This window comes from Lutra lutra, chromosome 8 (assembly GCF_902655055.1).
Source record: "Lutra lutra chromosome 8, mLutLut1.2, whole genome shotgun sequence".
Taxonomy (NCBI): Eukaryota; Metazoa; Chordata; class Mammalia; order Carnivora; family Mustelidae; genus Lutra; species Lutra lutra.
Genome location: NC_062285.1, coordinates 21,165,929 through 21,187,672, shown reverse-complemented (window position 1 = coordinate 21,187,672; position 21,744 = coordinate 21,165,929). Strand labels below are relative to the sequence as shown.

The 21,744-nt window shown below is 39.5% G+C and overlaps 1 long non-coding RNA gene across 1 annotated transcript; it reads left to right on the top strand.

The window, feature by feature from the left end:
• Window positions 1-3: 3 nt before the first annotated feature.
• LOC125107161 (uncharacterized) lies at window positions 4-21,525 on the top strand. The gene is made up of 3 exons (XR_007129475.1): window positions 4-315; window positions 19,375-19,551; window positions 21,145-21,525. It is a non-coding gene; the product is annotated as an uncharacterized LOC125107161 (long non-coding RNA).
• The last annotated feature ends 219 nt before the right edge of the window (window positions 21,526-21,744 follow it).

Sequence of the window (21,744 nt, the reverse complement as noted above, 5' to 3'; positions counted from 1 at the left end):
CAACTACATGCTCTTCCTACAACATGAATTTGACATTCCTTCCATTGAGTGGTTGGTTCTATAATGTACATCACTTTGAGCCTGGAAGAATAGAGACTGTGTAAGTTCAAGTGAAGATATATGAGTTTGGAAGTTAGATCATAAAAGATGCTGTAGTTCCTTCTTGATTCTCTTTCGATGCTTCCTCTTGGAACTTAGCTACTCTGTTGCAAAGGAGTCAAAACTAGCCCACATGGAGAGGTCACTTGTGGGTTTTCCAGCCAATAGTCCAGTGGAGCAGCTCCTAGTCAACAACCAGCATCAACTGCCAAATATGTAAGTGGAGATGCCTCCAGAAAATTCTAGCTCTGAGCCACTGAGTCACCCCCCCAGCCCCCGCCACTAATCTTCGAGTCTTCCTAGATAAGGCTGTAACCATCCTGGAGCAGAAACAAAAAAATCTACTCTGCCATATTTGAATTCCCGATTTATAGAATTTGTGAGCATAATAAAATAATTGCTTTATGTCTCTACGTTTTGGTTTACTATGTAGCAATCGTAACTGGAACAGCAACCATATAAGGACAAGTAGGTTAGTCAGATGTTTTTATCACCATTTTACTTGTGGAAATACAAGTAAAGGGAGAGAGATAAGTGACATTTTCAGGGTTTCCAAATAAATTAGTGTCAGTTCAATAGTGGACTGTTTTCACCCCAGGATATGCTTTTAAAGATATAACTAGTGGGATGCCTGGGTGGCTCAGTGGGTTAAAGCCTCTGCCTTTGGCTCAGGTCATGATTCCAGGGTCCTGGGATCGAGCCCCGCATCGGGCTCTCTGCTCAGCAGGGAGCCTGCTTCCCTTCCTCTCTCTCTGCCTGCCTCTCTGCCTACTTGTGATCTCTGTCAAATAAATAAATAAAATCTTAAAAAAAAAGATATAACTAGTGATAAAAATAATAATGGAAATATTTTATACTCAATGATTCATTCAGAAAGATTTATTGACTAGTACTAGCAGATTACATGTAATGATGAGGTTTTTGTGGTAAAATAGTGAGCGAAAAGAAGGTATGGACTCCATCTACCTGGGAATTACAGGCCAGCACAGGAGACATTTATCAGGTAATCACACACATATATAAACATTGACAACTGGATACATGCAATAAAGGAAATTATAACAGTATCCTAAAAGCAATACCAAATTGACTGTGATCAGGAAAATGTGACCGGCATTTGACTTGAGACCTGAAGGATGAGTAATTATATTTAGCTGTACTTAGGTTTTCTTTTCACATGTTATTTCGTTTTTTATTTGTTCATTCGCTTTTCCCTATAAAGTTATATACTGCTTTAGACCAGAAAATGTGCTTTCTATTTCAGCTGAATAACTCCACGGAGCATAATTATAGTCATAGTTATGCTAAGGCTTCTGCAAGTGGTACAGTGGACTTAAGAATAATTCAGCTTAGGGTTCCATTTCTACAGTTGTTTTATGATGCTGTTGTCCTGTCACTCACTTTCAGGTTTTAGCAGAGGTCTTTGTGTCACCTGTACTAAGCTCTTCTGATAAGTGTGAAGCCAATGTGTTGGGACACTGATCTACAATGGAGGATTCAATTGGCCGATGCATTTATTTGGCAAAATAATGGGTCATGTCCACTAACAACATTAGTACTTCCTGTGCTATGAAGTATTCAAGGACTCTTAGTGGTTATGAATTGACAAGATAAACTAGTAAGAGTTTATAAAGATTTACAGAATTGAATAATTCTTACTAATAATCCAAAAATGGAAACAAAGTGATAGAGGGGTGGGATTCAAAATCCTAAAATTCTCTAAAACTCATTTTACAACTTATAGACCTAATAAGATTCTCAATATACTGTAATGAAATTTCTTTGAAAGAGTTGTGACTGTAAAGGAGAATTCCAGTAGGCCCAGACTTGGAGGGTCTGATGGAACGCAGGAGGACATGCAAAGGGGTGATGGGGGACAGGGGGAAGATGGAAGGGAACCTGAGGCAGAACACCATAATTCAGTCAAGCATTTGTACTCCATCACGGCTATCAAGAACAGATGTTTTGGGGTGCCTGGGTGGCTCAGTGGGTTAAAGCCTCTGCCTTCGGCTCAGGTCATGATCCCAGGGTCCTGGGATCGAGCCCCACATCGGGCTCTCTGCTCAGCAGGGAGCCTGCTTCCCCTCCTCTCTCTCTGCCTGCCTCTCTGCCTACTTGTGATCTCTGTCAATTAAATAAATAAAATCTTAAAAAAAAAAAAAAAGAACAGATGTTCTGAGATGAACATCACTCCGGAATTGTTCTCTGATTTACGACCTCTTTTCTTTTGGAAGATCTATCTATTGTGGTACTACGACTCCCCTAAACTTCCTGAAATACAGTCCATTTATCTTCTTGTCAGAGACTTTAGCTCTCTAAGGATTGAGCAGAGGTTGAGGTGGACAGAATAATATCAGGGGATTCAGTATATTGGAGTTGGGGACTAAGAGATGCCGTGAAAGGGAGTATCTTTTGGCTTAGGTTCTGATGTGTACCAGGGCCAAGTGGATGGTAAAGTAGACTTTCTAGTAGTTTGAATTAAATTAGAGCTGTTTCATTCATTTGAAGTTAACACATTCACTCTGATCAGTTTGATGACAGGAAAAAAATACAGTCATATCTGAGGCTTAAAATGGATGTCTCAGATATGAGATAAGATTATGGGTCCTTAGTCCATGGTGATGTGATTTGGGAGGTCACAGAGCTAAAAGTCTTATAAGAACAGGGTTTCTCTTTAAATAAAGTTAGGGAAAAGGCTATTCTATATTCAAGTTCACTAGTAAGCTGACAAAGTTATTTTTAAATCTGTTTAACCAACCAATAATAGTTCTGTAGCTATTGTAGTAACCAACAGACCTGGTTTAAACATCTTTAGTTGACGAATGACTAACCACCTGAGTTAAACACAAACCTAAAATCTAGCCATGAGCAACAGCTTCATACTTTAAAAGTCAGATAGTTGATGGAGAACTCATCCCAGTGAATATGTGTCTAAGATTGATATTAACTCAGTCCCTGATGTTAGTTCAGTCCCATCGCTATAACAAATAATAAAAACATGCTTACATCAATTCATTCCTGCTGACATAACCAACAAAACTTTGAAACGAACACTTTCTGAAAACCCTCTATTAAGTCAGCAACTTCCTTTGTCCAAAAGACTGCTTGGTCAACACAGCTCTTCTTTACTTAGGTAAACAGTAAATTCAGTTTTTAGTTCTAGGTACCAAGTAGTGGTCTCTTCTGTCATGGTTTCAAAAGGTATTGAGTATATCATGGAAATCCAGAAAGGAGATGTGTTGGGCCCTTTGTGTACCATATTGGACCAGGGACCAGACCTCTGGTAGATGGTTGGTGAGAGGACATAAACTCTTTTGGACTATTTTTAAGGATGTTTGTACAGTGAACATCCATGGAAGAGAGAGATAGTGTCTTCTAGAGTCAAAAGCAGGATTGTTCAGTGTCCTAAGCATGGGGAGGGAGATCTTGAGAAGATAGCAGATAAGGGAAGAGAAAATTGGGTCCTGAGTTAATGGAGTAACGAGGGAGATAAAGAGGATGCTAACTGTGCTATACATTTTCCATTTGTCCCTCTGTAGCCTGTTTTGGAGTGGTAGTATCTAGAAGTTGAACAGCTTGGACTACATCAAAGTATAGTTTTATTCCCTGGCTTCCAGTCATGTTCAGATAATGGTGCATGCAGGCTAGATATCAGCGGAGTGACAGAGCCTGAGATCAGGATAATTATACCCTGCCCTCCACCTCCACCAGCTTCTTCTGTTGGGAATCACTGTGGTCTTGCTGTGGCCCAAGGCCATAACTCCTGTTAGGTCTAGACTTTTCCAGGTGCCTTCCTATTTCCATTATGATTTCTTCCTTTTGTTGGCCTTTCAGTCCTGGGGGTTGTAATGGGTTCTCTCCATATTATTGTATTAACGCCTCTATTAACCTCTCTGCAAACTGCCCAGTTTGAGTGTGCCATCTACTTCTTGCCAGGACCTACTCAATACACTACTGATGTGATGATGCAAAGGCAGAAATGATGGGACTTAGCAACTGACTGATTGTCAGGGGCAGAGGAAGCAAGGAGGCAGAGTGGGTGCTGCTTAGGGGAATGGAAGCCGTTCACGGAGACCAGAAGACCAGGGGAGGTTTAGAAGGAACACTGGTGAATAAATTTTAAGGATATTGTATTTGAGGAGAAGGCAGTTAAAACACAAGATTGGCACCCAGGACAGAAAGCAGGACTGGGGATATAAATATATTCCTCTACATAGGAGAAGATGGAAACTACAGGAGTGACTGAAAACAATCAAGGGAGACTCTACAGATCTTCTACTAAGCTAAGACTTATTAACTAAGTCTCAGTTTAGACAGGAAGCAGAGTCATCATCTAAAGACATATAGTTCACCAAGTCTAAGTCAAAGTAATTAAAGTATCTACTTGAATTGCCGAAATGCTATGAAGGAGATAAAATGTATACAGTAAAGTCTTGAAATCTTTTTTTTTTTCATCGATTCTTTCCCACCCACAGTAGTTTTTCCCTCTTTGTAGGACCTTCCTTCTGCAAACTATATGCCCATCGTAAAACTTCCTTTCTTGACATCCCTCTATTTATTATTCTCCCGATTCCTTATCACAGTGGTGAGAGGAGGTCAGATTTTAGATCTGTTCTGGAGGTAGAGACAGGAGCACATTTGCTAATAAATGTGATTGGGGGTGTGAGAGAAGGAGACAACTTCTCCCCGACATGTGAGTGTGCGTGTGTACATGAGTGTGTGTGTGTGTGTGTGTGTGTCGGTGGGATTGACATCTGCCACTGATCCTTTATCTACGGAGAAGATGAAACTTGAAATAGCCCTGGAACAGCCTGACTGGAAGTCAATATTTTTACCAATGTGTATTCCATAATTACTTCTCTAAGACCTTGAAAAACCTTCACTAAATTGCGTTTTTAAATTTCTGTTCATTTTTTGCATTGAGTGTGTACAGTTCAATTTTCAAACCTCTCACTATATTGCTATGTATTTTTATTTTGTTTTTAGACGAGTGATTAGTTGACATTCACCTGAACTACCTAATGGAGGAAGTCTCTAGATGCTGCTGAGGAAGAGGGATGATTTAGAGCCCATACCAGCCAGACTGCAGTAGGATGCTGGTAGAACGCAGAATATAAGTGATAAAAATGTGGACCTGAGATAGACTATAGGCATAAAAGGACAGAAGGACCTAAATTTAGTGAATGCAAAAATTTAGATTCAAAACATGACAACTGTCCTTTGTGTCTCTAAAACAACCCCAAATTTATAGTTTTAAATTAAATTCGCTATTGAGAATAGAAGTATAAGAGTACCTCAGATTTACCTAAACAGCATCAACTTTGCCTTTGTTCACAGTTGTTAATTTTTGAAACTTAGCTGTATTTTTTGTTAAACTAAGTAATTTATTGCAAATTACCACCAGATATACAAATACCTCAGATCTATTTTTCATCTTCTTTATCCCCACTACTTTAGTTTAGGTTCTCGTTGACCCCCAGCACTTACAGAGTAAACTTAATGAAAATCATTACAGGGATGCCTGGGTGGCTTAGTTGGTTAAGCCGCTGCCTTCAGCTCAGGTCATGATCCCGGGGTCCTGGGATCGAGTCCCGCATCGGGCTCCTTGCTCAGTGGGGAGCCTGCTTCTCTCTCTGCCTCTGCCTGCAGCTCTGCCTGCTTGTGTTCTCTTGCTGGCACTCTCTCTCTCTCTCTCTCTGACAAATACATAAAATCTTTAAAAAAAAAATCATTACAGAGAATGCTGAGCACATAAAACCCTGTGGAATCTGGCATTTGCCTGCTCTTCTGTCCTAATCTGCCCTTCTTATCACCTCTTTCCCCAGTGTCTGCATCCACACCAAGATATGAATGGCCTTCCGAACCTACTAATCCAGTTAATGACCCCGCGTTTGCATTTGTTGTACTGCTTTTTCTTTGTGGGGACAGCCTTCCAGAATTTGCATATATCCTGATCAACTCCTTCTGCTATAAACCTCAGTTTGGAGAGGGCTTTGAAATAAAGCTCTGTTTGCATCCCAGGATAAAACTCAGTCAGCTTCAGGGACCTCCTTAGCATCTAAACATCTAACACTTACCACAAGGAATTGTAATTATTTTCTTACATGTCAATAAGGTTTTAGCAGGAAGGGCTCAATCTTATTTTTCTTTGTGGTCCTAGGCCCAGAAGCAAAAAAAAAAAAAAAAAAAAAAGTACAAAAAATGTTGAGTGAATATAAAAGATTCTTTCCTATTTGTGGTGTGGTAAATGGCCCATGGCAGCAAGTAAATAATCAATGAATCATTTATCGGGTCAAAAGCTTCTATGTTGGCTATCTCCCCTGAGATATAAATGGATTTTAAAACGTGTAATCATAATGACTCAGAACTTTTCTTTCTATCTTTATTTTTTATTTATTTATTTTTTTAAAAGATTTTATTTATTTATTTGACAGGCAGCAATCACAAGTAGGCAGAGAGGCAGGCAGAGAGAGAGAGAGGAAGAAGCAGAGTCCCCGCTGAGCAGAGAGCCTGATGTGGGGCTCCATCCCAGGAGCTGAGCTGAAGGCAGAGGCTTAACCCACTGAGCCACCCAGGAGCCCCTTTTTTATTTTTTCATTTAAAAAAATTTTTAAGAATGACTCAGAATTTTAAAAAATAAATTCCACCTATCTCCCTTGATGAATTTTTTTCGTCAAGACTACAGAAATCACATCAGATTTCAACACTTTTTGGTGGCAGGATTTGTTAATCATGATTGTCCTATTCGATAGGTTCTCTTATATTCCATATATCTAAATGAGGGGTATCTGGTCCCAACACCCTTCCTTAGGTTTCACTTAAAAATATTCTTTCCTTCAGTAGAGTCTCTGGTGAAATAGTGTTTCTGGTGTAAGAACATCTCATCCTCTGTTAAGTGCAGGGGCTTGTTTGCTAAGCCTGTTTTCCTGAAATGTGTGCTAATGCCTTCTCTTCCTCAGAGCTGCCATTAGCAGGCTTTTAGGACCCCTCCAATCAAACCCTAACAAGGCCTTGCTCGGTTGAAGGTAAAAGGAAAAAGAAAATGTGTACACAGATAATGCACGAACACTCTCAAGTATTTCAGGGAAATAATTAGTGTTTACCTTGAGTCTTTCCCTTTGAAGACATTTTAAAAAAATCAGATTTGTTGATCATTAGGGAGACTTATGGATAACACAGTTGCAGATAAAAACTCTAGAGAAAATGAATCATTTCTTTCTGAGTTCTTTTTGAATATAAAGCCAAAATGTGTAATCTCAGGGAGAGATCTATATTTGGTTTTTCAGGCAGGATTAATTTACATCAAGAAAGCTGGGCATTATTGTTAGAAAATGTCAGGAAGGAGTTGTTTTTACAAGGGGCAGATTCCTGAGGGATTCGGTGCCATTCTGGCTCTAAAACAGCATATCGCATCCATCCTAAAACACCAGAATACACATAATTTTCAAGTGCACACGGAACATTCTCTAAAATAGATCACGTATTAGCCCACAACACAAACCTCGACACATTCAAGAAGATCGAAATCATATCATGCATCTTTTCTGAACAAAACACTATGAAATTTGATGTCAACCACAAGGCAAAATCTGGAAAGACCACAAATACGTGGAGGTTCAATAACATGCTACTAAACAATGAATGGGTCAACCAGGAAAAAGAAGAAGAAAGAAAGGTAAATGGAAACAAATGAAAGTGAAAACACAACAGTCTAAAACCTCTGGGATATAGCCTAAGTAGCTCTAAGAGGGAGTTTTCTAGCCATACAGGCCTATCTCAAGATGTAAGTAAAATCTCACACAAACAACCTTACTTTGCACCTAAAGGAGCCAGAAAAATAACATCCAAGACCTAAAACAATCAGAAGGAAGGAAATAATAAAGATTAGAGCAGAAATAAGTGATATAGGAACTAAAGAAAACCAAAAACCAAAACAAAACAAAAAACAACCAACCAAACACACACACAATATAACAGATCAATGAAACCAGGATCTTGTTCTTAGGGAAAAAAATCAATAAAATTGATAACCTCTAGGCAGACTTATCAAGAAAAAATGAGAAGGGACTCACATAAATAAAATCACAAGTGAAAGAGAAGAAATAACAACCAACACCACAGAAATACAATTAATCAGAGAATATTATGAAAAACTATTTGCCAACAAATTGGACAACCTGGAAGAATTGGATAAATTCCAGGCACCTGGGTGGCTCAGTCAGTTAAGTGTCTACCTTTGGCTCAGGTCATGATCCCAGGGTCCTGGGATCAAGCCCCATGCGGGGCTTCCTGCACAATGGGGAACCAGCTTTTCCCTTTACTTTTCCGCACCCCCCACTTTATGTGCTCTTAATCTCTCTTAAATAAATAATAAATAGATAAATAAAATCTTAAAAAAAAAAAAATAGGGGGTCTGGGTAAAAAGAATGGCCAGATCACAAAAGTATCCTCTCTGAAACCAAAACAGAATATAACAAAAAGCAAATGAAAGCCAAAACCAAGCCAAATCCTCTCCCCTCCTTAAAAATATCAACATTGGGGCGCCTGGGTGGCTCAGTGGGTTAGGCCGCTGCCTTCGGCTCAGGTCATGATCCCAGGGACCTGGGATCGAGCCCCGCATCGGGCTCTCTGCTCGGCAGGGAGCCTGCTTCCTCCTCTCTCTCTGCCTGCCTCTCTGCCTGCTTGTGATCTCTCTGTCAAATAAATAAAAATAAAAATCTTTAAAAATATCAACATTTACGGAGGATGGGTCAGTGTCTTCTTAGTATGTGAAAAATAGCATATTAAGAGAATTAAGTTCCTGCTTTCATAACTCAGTCTTTTTTTTTTTAAAGATCTTATCTATTTATCTGAGAGACAGCATGAGAGAGGGAGAGAGAGCGTGAGAGCACACACGTGCACAAGCAGGGGGAGGGGCATTAGTCAAGGGAGAATCAGCCTGTCTGCTCCGTAGGGAGCCCAACTCTACTTAGGGCTTATTAAGGACTTGATCCCAGGACCCTGGGATAATGGCCAAAGGCAGAGGCTCAACCCTTCAACTGACTGAGCCACCCAGGCACCCCTTAAATTAACTCTTTCTTTAAACAAAACCAAACCCAACAAACAACAAGTTTGGGTTGCATCAACAAGTCTGTAGTAGAATGCATTGTATAATGGTAGTTCCAAGGGGCCCAGAGTTTTGAGGTACATGTGCTAAAATTGTCCATGTCGCCTTGGACATGACTTCTGGTCTTTAGCTTTCCCTATTTGCAAATTGAGAGAATTTAATTAGATGAACTGGAAAGTGTCCTGGCTCTGCTGTTGTTTAAAAATGGTTTTGAACTAAGAATGATTATATTTTTGGAAGCATATAGGTCTGCAATGCCAATTGATGCTATATTAGGACATTTCCTGGAATTGAATGTTGCTGGAACTTTTAGATTAATTACTCATCATGGATAGTGCAATATTCAGTTGACTTCTGGTTCAAGCACTGGAACAGATCTGAAATTGCTCTCTAAGAAAGCTTGGATGACCTGTGTGAGCTCCAAATCTTCCACTCTGGCCATGTTTCAACTAAGGAACTTTATTTCTAATAATAAAGTATCTTTTTATCATTTCTCTTCCATTTGTATGTTGAACAAAGGTTTTCAAACTTTATTGCACAAAGAATCACCAGCAGTATTAGTTAAAATGCAAATTTCTGCATTCCATCACCAAGAAAGGGGTTTTCCTGTTTTAAGGTCTATTTATTTTATTTTATTATGTAAATCTTTAAATTATTATTCATTTATTTATTTGACAGAGACTGAGATCACAAGTAGGCAGAGAGGCAGGCAGAGAAAGGGAGGGGGGAAGCAGGCTCCCCACAGAGCAAATAGCCTGATGGGGGGCTTGATCCCAGGACCCTGAGATAACGACCTGAGCCGAAGGCAGAGGCTTAACCCACTGAGCCACCCAGGCACCCCGTAAGGTCTATTTTTACATGTATGTTTTAGCAAGCTACCAAGGGGGATGGGCCTACTTGGACAGACCGATCTGAGAGACAATTGTTCCCGTTACTTTCAACTAGCGTACCTGCCAGACCCTCCCTCCTTCTTTTTCTTGAATCAGAACAATTCCAGCAGTGACAATGGATTTTTGAAAGTGGCAGTTCTTGGAGTGGTTCTCTGCAGTCACCCGAGGATCACTTGTTCTATGTGTAGATTCCTGGTCCCAGCTGAGAGGCCCTAGGGATCAGTATAGGAATTTATACTTTTTTTGACAGCTCCTGTGTGATTTTTATATTTGATTAACTTAGGGAAACACAGGCTTTATGGATTTGTTCATTTCTCAAGATTTTCTGAGCATTTAAAAAAAAAAAAAGATTTCCTGAGCATAATGTGATACTAGTCATTCTTTCACTGGAGGAAGTTACCAAAAGTCAGCATACCTGTACCAAATCATTAACACTATGCTGCTTGCTTTCATGGAGGCTTTGATATTAAAAATAGCCATATAGCCATATGTTGAATGACATTCTTTGTTCTTTACTGCTTTAGAGTTCACAGCCCATTACATTCTCAATGGTTCTTATAAAAAGACTTCTGGGACAAATTTTTCATTAACACTCAGATGTAAGAAAAAGTTTCTTTCACCTGATGAACTGATGTGCTTGCTTCTCCTAGGAGGGAGAGTTATGTAACATATCAACATTTCCTAGGTTGCTAGGAAGTTCAGGGCAAACCTTTGAGTTTAGCTGTTTTAGCTTTCATCACTCAGAATTTTATGGATATTAACTGCTACCCCCATCCTTATAAATTGGCATTTTAATTTTTTAAATTTAAAATTAAAAAAAGATTTTATTTGGGAGAAAGAGATTGAGTGCAAGTGAGCAGGGGAGGGAGGTTGGGAGGGTGTGGGGAAGAGCAGAGGAAGAGGGACAAGCAGACTCCATACTGAGTTTGGAACCCAAAGCAGGGCTGGTTCCCATGATCCTGAGATCACCACCTGAGCTGAAACCAAGAGTCACATCCTTGGGGCGCCTGGGTGGCTCAGTGGGTTAAGCCGCTGCCTTCGGCTCAGGTCATGATCCCAGGTCCTGGGTTCAAGCCCCGCATCGGGCTTTCTGCTCAGCAGGGAGCCTGCTTCCTCCTCTCTCTCTGCCTGCCTCTCTGCTTACTTGTGATTTCTCTCTGTCAAATAAATAAATAAAATCTTTAAAAAAAAAAAAAAGAGTCACATCCTTAATTGACTGAACCACCCAGGTGCCCTGGCATTTCTATTTTATTGAATATTCATGTAGTTGTAGTTGTAGTTTTGTTAGCCAGTCCAAATCATTTTTTGAAATGGAAAGAATAGACTTAATGAGATTCTTAAAATCTTTACCTTTAAAAGCTTAGCTTCTTAACTGCTATTCCACATACACTGGTGAAGTACTGTCTTCTTCCTTGTTTCTTACATCTGAGACGTGATTTTAACACCTTGCAGTCTGCATTAAGCACTGTGATGACCAGCTGCCTTTCCTTATTTATTGGATGAAGCTCTGGTTGTTTATCCTTCATTCCCTTCCTGTCTTGGCTGATTTTCCCTTTGCTCCTCTTTCAGTGTTTCCAAATCTTGCCTCATTATAGAACCACGTGTAAGTGCTTATTTAAAATACCCAGTCCCAGAATACCCTCCTCCTGTCCCAAGATTTTGATCTGGTAAGTGGATGATACAGTGAAGGTGCATATTATTTAAGCATTCAGCTGTTTAACTGATGCTGGACTTCAGAGAAGACCAAGCCATACCTTTTGTTCCAAGGCATCTACTAAAGTTGAGATTCCTCCGTGTTTTCACTGAAGGACATAGTACACCTTGCAGAGAGGATTGAGGCATGACATTATCCATCACTATTTGGAATCCTGGCTTCATGAATCCTGGCTTCATCGAGTCTTCCTAGGAATTAGGAGACATTCTGTCTCTGAAATGAGAAATAGATACAAAAACACTATTATAGTCAAAAGCTAGGTGAGTTGTAAGATTCAGAGGAGGCAAAAGCCAGAGACATTTATACTGCATCCTTCTTTGATGTATTCAACAACTACTCATTGACATTTCATAGTATGTTACGCTGGAGATTCTCAACTTTGGGTGCTCCGGTATAACCTATGGTGCTTCAAAACATACGGATGCTTTAGCCCAAACTCTGTCTGCCAAATGAGTATCTCTTGTGTTGAGTCTGAATGCGTGTAGTTTGAGAAAGTCAATTTGGGAATCCCTGCAGTGGGCATACACTTGCTCTGACGGAGTTTATCATTTAGTAATTGAGATCAGTAGTTCTTGGTCCTGACTCTGAAATGCTGGAAAAAGTGGTATAAACTCCTGAACCCCACTGCAATTTTACTGAATCAGAAGCTTTTGGAGGCAGAACAAGAAACCTGTATTTAAAAAAAAAACAAAAAAAAATGAAATCTGATAATTCGGCTGGGTTTGAAAAGAGCTCCTCTAAAATCAAGGAACTTTGGGAGGAAGTGTTTGTGAGATAAAATGATTTCTTGAAGGGTGACGACACCAAGCTAACAGCTAGGAAGCCATAGAATTCTAGAGCAATGTTTTTTCTAATTGTTGATCTGAAGGTGTCTGAAGCAAGGTTTTATGATGTCACATCTCTATTACCTTTCCCTTCCCTCGTGATAATTCCAGTCTTCTCCCCTGTTTTCCTTTTTAATTTCCTGTCTTTCTTTTTTTCATTCCTGCCTAGAATCTATATCAGAATTTAGTTTACTGAGCTGTATAATTTATCTCAATAAGCACTGTTTGTATATGATTTTAATTAGGGGTAGGGCAGAGTTTCTCAAATCTAACATTAAATTTGAATTCTCTGGGGAGCTTAGAGAAAAATACCTGAGACCATGCACCTGCTTGCCCCCATCCCTGTAATTAAATCCGAGGCTAGAATTCTGGTATTTGTATTCTTCTGAAAGATTTCCTGTTGATTCTAATGGCATTCAAGGTTGAGAATAGCTAGGTAATTTTGCTTGTCCTTAAGGCATTCAAGTTTTTAAACTAGGCCTGAGATCTTCTGCATTCTGCCTTTTTAGTTGTTGCTTTGCATATCATTTAAATGCAAAAATTTATATTGTATAGGACAGATTTAAAAAGAAATTTTTTATTAACATATAATGTATTATTTGTCCCAGGGGTACAGGTCTGTGAATTGTCAGGCTAACATACTTCACAGCACTCACCATAGCACATACTCTCCCCAGTGTCCATAACCCAACCACCGTCTCCATAACCCCCTCCCTCCCGGCAACCCTCAGTTTGTTTTGTGAGATTAAGAGTCTCTTATGGTTTGTCTCCCTCCCGATCCCATCTTGTTTCATTTTTTCCTTCCCTACGCACCAAATCCCCCACTTTGCCTCTCAAATTTCTCATATCAGGGAGATCATATGATAATTACCTTTCTCTGATTGACTTAATTTGGCTCAGTACAATACCCTCTAGTTCCATCCACATTGTTGCAAATGGCAAGATTTCATTTCTTTTGATGGCTGCATAGTATTCCATTGTGTGTATATATATACTACATCTTCTCTATCCATTCATTTGTTGATGGACATCTAGGTTCTTTCCACAGTTTAGCTATTGTGGACATTGCTGCTATAAAGATTCAGGTGCACATGTCCCTTCAGATCACTACGTTTGTATCTTTAGGGTAAATATCCAGTAGTGCGATTGCTGGGTCGTAGGGTAGCTCTATTTTCAACTTTTCGAGAAGCCTCCATGCTGTTTTCCAGAGTGGCTGCACCAGCTTGCATTCCCACCAACAGTGTAGGAGGGTTCCCCTTTCTCTGCATCCTCGTCAACACCTGTCATTTCCTGACTGGTTAATTTTAGCCATTCTGACTGGTGTGAGGTTGTATCTCATTGTGGTTTTGATCTGTATTTCCCTGATGCCGAGTGATGTGGAGCACTTTTTCATGTGTCTGTTGGCCATCTGGATGTCTTCTTTGCAGAAATGTCTGTTCATGTCCTCTGCCCTTTTCTTGATTGGATTATTTGTTCTTTGGGTTTTGAGTTTGATAAGGTCTTTATAGATTTTGGATACTAGCCCTTTATATGGTATGTCATTTGCAAATATCTTCTCCCATTCTGTCAGTTGTCTTTTGGTTTTGTTGACTATTTCCTTTGCTGTGCAAAAGCTTTTGATCTTGGTGGAGTCCCAATAGTTCATTTTTGCCTTTGCTTCCCTTGCCTTTGGCGATGTTTCTAGGAAGACATTGCTGCAGCTGAGGTCGAAGAGGTTGCTGCCTTTGTTCTCCTCAAGGATTTGGATGGATTCATGTCTCACATTGAGGTCTTTCATCCATTTGGAGTCTATTTTTGTGTGTGGTGTAAGGAAATGGTCCAATTTCATTTTTCTGCATGTGGCTGTCCAATTTTCCCAACACCATTTGTTGACGAGACCATCGTTTTTCCACTGGACATTCTTTCCTGCTTTGTTGAAGATTAGTTGATCATAGAAAGGATGGTCTGTTTCTGGGCTCTCTGTTCTGTTCCATTGATCTATGTGTCTGTTTTTGTGCCAGTACCATACTGTATACGGCAGATTTTAATGAGATGGCAAATTGCTTCATTGAGGCCCAAAAGGAAAAACAAGGTGATGAGACATTACTTTGTGCCTTGTAACCGGAGTACTTACTACCAGGTTTTAACATCCTCCATGAGAAATATGAATATAACATCCATAAAACCAAGATTTTGGTTTGTCTCTTATCATCCATTTTTTAAAAAAATATAATTCCAAATATTTTGTAGTGAACTGTGTGTCTTCCTTGGAGACCACAGTATTTAGGTCTTAGAACTTCGAAGATGTGCCATCATATTTCTACAGTGGAGCCCTTTTATTCTTTGTCTTTTCCAGGTAAGGAAAAGCTTAGATTGTGAATATTATTTTTACAAAATCTTCTTAAAAATCCATAAACAGGGATGCCTGGGTGCCTTAGTCATTCAGCGTCTGCCTTTGGCTCAGGTCATGATCTCAGAGTCCTGGGATTGAGTCCTGCATTGGACTCCTTGCTTAGCAGGAGCCTGTTTCTCCCTCTGTCTGCCTCTGCCCCTGCTTGTGCATTCTCTCTCCCATGCTCGCTCGCTCTCTGTGACAAATAAAATCTTAAAAAAAAAAATCCATAAACAAGTAGAATTTGGAGAACCTGTTGAATTGAAGCCAAGAAAATAGTGAGATGTTTTGTTTCCTTCAGAGAATTAATAGATTCATCAGACATTAGGGAATCTCTATTCCAGGCACAATCCTGGACATTGGGAAAGTTTATACGAATAAGAGCTTTCTGTCCTCAGGAAGCTCACCCTTGATGGGATGAAAAGATAATACTAAACAATAGAATACAGATATGTGCAGCCTAGGTAGGAAAAGAAGGCCAATATGCATGACATAAATATTAAGAAATGGTTATTAGAGGGGCGCCTGGGTGGCTCAGTCATTTAAGTGTCTGCCTTCAGCTCAGGTCATGATCTCAGGCTCCTACTCAGGAGGACTGTGCTTCTCCCTCTCCCTCTGCTTTGCTCGCTCTCTCAAATGAATAAAATCTTAAAAAAGAAGGAAATGGTTTTTTGATCATAATTGGAAATTACTAAAGAATGATTAAGTGCTAATCTGAGAGAGGTTGTTCAAAGGAGAATAGAAATTCAGTGGTACTTTGGAGGAAGACAGAACTTGGGTAGATGGATGTGGAAAAGGGGGCCATTGTGGCTGTGGGATCCAGCAGAGCAAAGGGGCCAATAAGGAGTTTACCTTACTATATGAAGAGGGGTAGGTATATGCAGAGACTTAGAAGAAGTGAATTCTTACATTTTGGAGGGGGGTGTCGTGAATCCTTTAGACAAGATAATGAACATTGTATAACCCTTTCTCCAGAAAGATGCATATGTATCCAAATGTACCATTTTGTACTTAGTTGTAGGGATTTATAACTTCTTTAAATGCTAATGGAGGAAATACGGTAGAAGTGGTTTGTTTCAAAATGACTATTGATTTATGAGCAGTGGAGTGAAATTATACTTGGGTTTATTTACCATTTTTCTGGCTTAGGGAAATTATCCTGATAGCAGTATAACTAAAATGATTGGAGCCAGGAAAGAACTGAGTAGAGAAATGTAAAAATGAAATGAAAACAATCCAGACTAGAAAGGCAGCTGTAGGAATAGAGATTAAGGCCATAAAAGGAAAATACTGCTCATTTAGTAAATGAAGATGAGTTTTTTGGTCAGTGGCATGCAATGAATAATTTTCTAGTGTGCATTTTAATTTTTACATGTAATGTTCCAAATCTTTTAGCAAGTATTCTATATCAGAGGTTCTGTAGTTAGTTATGTGAGAGGCAGGATGACTAGTAAAGTTTTTAGAAGGGGCTGTTGGAAATGAGTTTAGTTTGTAGGAGATGCAACAGAGGATGGTTAAAATTTGATACTGTTATCAAAATCTTCAAAATGGTTGGGATTTGGCAGGAAGGAAGATTTTGCATATAATATTCAACAAAAACATACATTTTAAAGAATTTTTCACTTGTTCACTCATAGCTTGTCTAGGTAACTTGCTTCTTTAAAAGGTACTGTAAAATAGAGATTCTGATGTGTAAAGGAACCACATATGGGAGGAAGAGATAATGAACTTGAACGTCCTTACCCTTGAGGAAGACAGCCATTAACCAGCAGAGGGAGTACGTTAACTGGATTTTCAACAGTGTTAACATTTCTCATGCAGGAGGCTGAGTAATAACGAAAAGCTTTGCTATTACAGGGTGAAAAATCAAAATTGTAAAAGTGCCATCTACCTTGGTGACTAGGATTAATGATATCTTTTTAGGAGGATCTCTGCATCATGCTTTTATGAAATTAGCCATGAGGCTGAAATAGGCAAACTGCAGAAAATGTAATATATGTTGTCTTATTCATGTTTACCTTTGTGGAGTTCCTGGCCTTTTTGCCTTCTGTCGGCCCGAGAAGGGAGGTATGATTTATTAAGAACTGAGATGTGGTAGTGCAGATGTTCATGTTTTTGACAAAAATATTATTCTTGTACAAAGAATACTTACCACAAGGGGACAATAATGCCTTGTAATTAAAGGAAGATGAGATTTTCAGATAGGTGAAACTCAACCAAAAAAATTTTTGTATGAATTTTGTCTCCTTTAAGAAGAAATTGTAAATCTGGTATATATTATTACCATAAAATGAGGTTTGCCCAAACCAGCTGGCTAAATAAAGTTAAACTAAGTTAGCAACAGTTTAATTAATAATAGTGTAATCATCCCAGAGAGAAAATAAAGCAGTGCACAAATTTTTTTTTTAAGATTTTATTTATTTGTCAGAGAGAGAGAGAGAGAGAAAGCACAGGCAGACAGAGTGTCAGAGGGAGAAGCAGGCTCTCCGCGGAGCAAGGAGCCCGATGCGGGACTCGATCCCAAGACGCTGGGATCATGACCTGAGCCGAAGGCAGCCGCTTGACCAACTGAGCCACCCAGGCGTCCCTCAGTGCACAAATTTAACTAGAAAATAAGTAGATGGAAAATAAGTAAGTAAATAAATCAAGCTTAAAGTGTTGGTGGTGAGAGAAATGGAAAGAGAAGGGCAAAAACCTGGAAAATAAAACTGGGATAAAATTAGTATTTTTAAGACCCAATCTATAAAGTTTAAGCATTTACTGAAATTGTGCAGAAATTTGACTCTGACTTCTTTGTAGCAGAAAACAGAGTAGGTTACATGATTTTCTTCTTTCAACTGACAACTTTCAGAGCTTTATTGACATAACTCAATACAGTTCACACACATTGAAAGTGTGCAGTTCAATGGTTTTTAGCATATTTATGAGTGTGGGCACTCACGACCGCAGTTTTAGAATATTTTTATCACCTCAGAAAGAAACCTTGTACGCTTTAGCTTTTACCTCTCCATCCTTCAGTCTACTCCCTACCCATTAGCCACGAGAAACCATAATCTACTTTCTGTCTCTTTGATGTTTTTCATTCTGGGTTTTTATTTTATTTTTATTTATTTATTTATTTTTTTAAAGATTTTATTTATTTATTTGACAGATCACAAGCAGGCAGAGAGGCAGGCAGAAAGAGAGGAGGAAGCAGGCTCCCTGCTGAGCAGAGAGCCTGATGTGGGGCTCGATCCCAGGACTCTAAGATCATGACCTGAGCCGAAGGCAGCGGCTTAACCCACTGAGCCACCCAGGCGCCCCCATTCTGGGTTTTTATATGAATGAAATCATGTCATATATGGTTGTTTGTTGTTTTGTTTTGTTTTTTTAATGACTGGCTTCCCTCACTTAGCCTAATCTCAGGTTTCATCTCTATCATAGTGTTATCAGTACCCCATTCCTTTTTGATGGCTGAATGATATTCTATGTGGCGAAGTCTCATCCATTGATGGACATTTGGTTGTTTCCACCTTTTGGCTGTGACGATTATTGCTGTCATAAATATTTGTGTACAAGTTTCTGTGTGGAATGTGTTTTATTTCTCTTGAGTATATAGCCAAGACTGGAATTCCTGGATCATATAGTAACTTTAGGTTTAGTGCTTTGAGGAACTGCCGCATTGTTTTCCAAAGTGGCTGCCCCATTTTGTATTTCTACTATCAGGATATCCAGATTCCAGTTTCGCCACATATTTGTCAACACTTATTATCTAATTTTTTTTTTTTATTGTGGCCATTCCAGTGGCCATGAGGTGGTATCTCATTGTGATTTTGATTTACATTCTCCTGATGACTAATGATGGTTACATGTTTTTTAATCATCATAGGGTATAACTAAATAATTTGCTTAATATCATCTACCCATATATCTGCTATGTACCTGGACTTGAGAGAACCGTATCTTATGGGTCTTCATGTAGAAAACTCTGTATGATGCAGGGGAGAATCTCCTCTAAATATTCCTACAGGCAACAAAATAATATGTCCTGCAAGACAAAAAGCATGGGTCCATGTTGGAGTTGGGAGATATGAAATACTGCAGGAAAGATAAGAGTTTAGGACTGTGTTTTATAATTAGGGCTGCCTTACGTTTCCTTTAATGATGTTGATTAAGGAGACACAGCTGTTAAACAAACATGTGTTTTCTCCAAAGCACATTTAGTGAGCAGCTGAGATACCCCTTTGTTTGTCCTTATAGGTGTGCTAGTCTTGCCAAATATAAGTCAATAATTCTATTTACACTGTTCTGCCTGAAATTAAAAGGAAAACAATTTAAGCCTGGTTCGAAGAATTCATTCTAAAGAACATGACTCCTATTTTTCTTTCCAGGAATCTTTTGTTATCAGCAGGCTCTGCAAAGATTATGAATCCTGTCTCCTGCTGAATGTCCATCCCATTAGAAACTCTGTTTCACTGTGCTTTTATCTGCTTTAGACTCTTCCAGATCTCTACAGTTGGGTTGAAAATAGTAATAGACAAAAGCCCTGGGAAGGATTCACCCCTCAGGTATTTTTGCTGCTGGGACTCAAAGAGGGCTATTTTTCTGTGTCCTTTTCTTAAAACTGCAGCAGAGCTGGCTTAAATATGATATTATTAAGAAAATAAAAGTACTCTCTTCTTCCCTCAAATTAAACCCTGTGGTGTTGAATTAGTCCCTGGAGGTGGTTGAAGAGGGATGGTGCATCTGTTCAAGAATTAGATGGTTTACAGTTAATAAGACTGCATCAGATGCTATATTATTCCCTTGTCAGAACCTTATAAATCATTTCACAATTTTGAAAGACTGCAGGAAGTTGTAATAAAACTTTGCTACTCTCATTAGCAGTCCTTTGTTACCAACGGTCTCCTCTAGCTTTGAAGACTTCATCTTTTTGATGATTTATTTAATGTGTTCTAGATTTTCTGAGTTTGGCAAAGAGAAGCTACATTTTAAAAAAAAAGTCCCTAACTGCCCTCTTTGTGAAATTTATGGGTCTCAGTCCCTGTACTCTAAATTTTAACCAAGCACATAAAAACAATTCAGAAATATATAAAGATTTTGCTAGATGCCCCAGCAAACGTTTGAAATAACCAGGCAAAATTGTTCTGATTATGTCACTTACACCAAATACATAATTATACTTTCTTCTTACAGTCACTTTAACTAGTGGGGGAACTAAATTTAATCAAAACTAGATTAAAATTTGTGGATCTCCTTGGCCCTAATTTAAAAAAAAAATAAATTGTTTGAGTAGGAGATAGACCAAGGTAAGAAGAATAGATTTATTTCCTAAACATTTTTATAGTTACTCACTAACAGCAAAGCTGTTAATTAAAAGTGTCATCAATATCAGGGAGATGCAACATGGGGGGTTGAGGGGGTAGGAGAAGAGTAAATGAAACAAGATGGGATTGGGAGGGAGACAAACCATAAGTGACTCTTAATCTCACAAAACAAACTGAGGGTTGATGGGGGGAGGGGGTTGGGAGAGGGGGGTGGGGTTATGGATATTGGGTAGGGTATGTGCTATGGTGAGTGCTGTGAAGTGTGTAAACCTGGCGAATCGCAGACCTGTACCCCTGGGGATAAAAATATATGTTTATAAAGCTGTAAAAAAAAAAAAAGAAAAAAGAAAAAAGAAAGGATGAATACCCAAGTTTTGTAGCAACATGGACGGGACTGGAAGAGATGATGCTGAGTGAAATAAGTCAAGCAGAGAGAGTCAATTATCATATGGTTTCACTTATTTGTGGAGCATAACAAATAGCATGGAGGACAAGGGGAGATGGAGAGGAGAAGGGAGTTGAGGGCAATTGGAAGGGGAGGTGAACCATGAGAGACTATGGACTCTGAAAAACAATCTGAGAATCTTGAAGGGGTGGGGGGTGGGAGGTTGGGGGCACCAGGTGGTGGGTATTGTAGAGGGCACGGATTGCATGGAGCACTGGGTGTGGTGCAAAAATAATGAATACTGTTATGCTGAAAAAAATTTAAAAAAAATTAAAAAAAAAGTGTCATCAATAATAAGAAAAAGAAAATGAAGCCACTCAAAGCATATCTCAGAAAGTCTCCCTTTCATCACATATTTGGCTAAATCTCATTTGTTTTTTTCCTGGCAGCTCAACAGAGCAGAGAAAAAATAGGGAGAGGAGGATTTTCTTGTGCCAGAGTCACCATTTCCATGGCTCAGTAGGTTCTCATTTGTCATCAGCCTATCAGTCCATATGCCCTGGCGTGGAGGACCCTCTGTTCCTAGGACCTGTTTCACGGATGTATGACCAGTGCAGGCACTTGGAGTTTAATGCTCTGCAGTGGCCAGTGAAATTCTTCATGCTTTAGTCTTAGTGTTTGTGCTCTGGGGGTGAAGTCTGATGGGACAATGAAGTCAGAGCCAGGGCCTTGGAACCTTGGTTCAGGGAAAGTCTTGCCATCTGCCGTGCCTGTACCTCCCCAGGACAGATGCTCAGGCACCTGCTCTCCTGCTCTTCCCAGCAGCTGCCTTGTGGCCTCCAACCTGAGCAGGGGGCCTGGGCGTGGGTGCAGGGGTGGTTGGGATTGGGTGTGCACCCTGGGTGCCCAGCTGGGTGGGTCGTCATGCTCCCAAGAGGGTGCAACATTGAATAGTAAGTAAAAGAAACCAGGGCAAGTCAAGAGATAGATGTCAGAAGCAAGAAGGGAGCTTTTTTTGCCAGCTTTGGGAACACAGAAGTCCTGCCTTT